We start from the raw sequence: 1,165 nt of genomic DNA on the forward strand, positions 1-1,165 counted from the left end.
GAACACTTGATAAAGCAGAGAAAGTAGTGGAAGAAGTTCTTGTTAGGGAGAAAGTTGAAGAAGAAGCTCTTATTGCAATGGGAGAACCAGAAGCAAATCCGTAAGCTTTGATGGATTACTCTCAACCAAAGATTAATAATATTCAGTCTAGCATTGTCAGACAAACCATCGCGGCTAACACTTTTGAAATCAAGGCTAGAATAATTCAGATGGTGCAGAACTCGGTTTAGTTTAGGGGTTCACCAACGGAAGATCCCAACATGCATATTAAGGATTTCATCGAGATCTGCGACACTTTCAAATTCAACAATGTGTCTGAAGATGATATAAAGTGAAGGCTTTTCCCATTCTCTCTGAGGGATAAAGCTAAGTGTTAGTTGCATTCTCTACCATCAGGCTCTATTACTAAATGGGAAGATCTTCCTCAAAATTTAAGTTCTATCCTGTGGCGAAGTCTACTGCGATCAGGAATGCTCTTACACAATTTGCGCCGCAATCATGAGAGTCTTTGTATGAAGCTTGGGATCGTTATAACGAGATGCTTAAAAAGTGTCCTCATCATGGGATGCCTGACTAGATGATTATCAACTGCTTTTATAATGGCTTGAGAGCATAGTCTAGACCCATGCTTGATTTTGCATCAGGTGGAGCCTTATGGGCCAAGAGCTACGATGAAGCTTATGAGTTGAGTAAACTGATCGCTGCTAATGAATACCAGAACCCTTCTCAGAGACTTAATCAAGGCAAAGTAGCAGGAATTTTAGAGGTGGATTCCACTACTGCGATAGCTGCTCAGCTTAAGGCTTTGATGATGAAGGTGGATTTTTTGGCTAATTATGGAGTTAATCAGATCACTAATGAATCATCTTAGTTTGTTAGCAACTTTCAAAGGTCGCAGCACCCAGTGCCAGCCATCTATCATCCCAACAACCACAATCATCCTAACTTTAGCTAGAGTAACACTCAGAATGCGGTTCAACAGCCTTATCAGTAGTATGTAGCAAATCAGTACAACCCTCTTGGTTTTCAACACCCACAATATGCTCCAAGGTAACAACTCCAACTTCAGTAGTTTCCCCATGGAGGTACAAGTCAATCTAATGAAAAATATGAATTGGAGGAATTGAGGCTCATGTGGAAGAGCCAAACGGTTTTTATTAAGACT

At 40.5% G+C, this 1,165-nt stretch overlaps 1 non-coding gene across 1 annotated transcript; it reads right to left on the bottom strand.

Annotated features, from left to right (window-relative positions):
• Positions 1-460: 460 nt before the first annotated feature.
• On the bottom strand, positions 461-567 carry LOC141694048 (small nucleolar RNA R71). Its single transcript, XR_012563381.1, has one exon. It is a non-coding gene; the product is annotated as a small nucleolar RNA R71 (small nucleolar RNA).
• Positions 568-1,165: the final 598 nt, after the last annotated feature.

Source organism: Apium graveolens, chromosome 10 (assembly GCF_009905375.1).
Source record: "Apium graveolens cultivar Ventura chromosome 10, ASM990537v1, whole genome shotgun sequence".
Lineage (NCBI taxonomy): Eukaryota > Viridiplantae > Streptophyta > Magnoliopsida > Apiales > Apiaceae > Apium > Apium graveolens.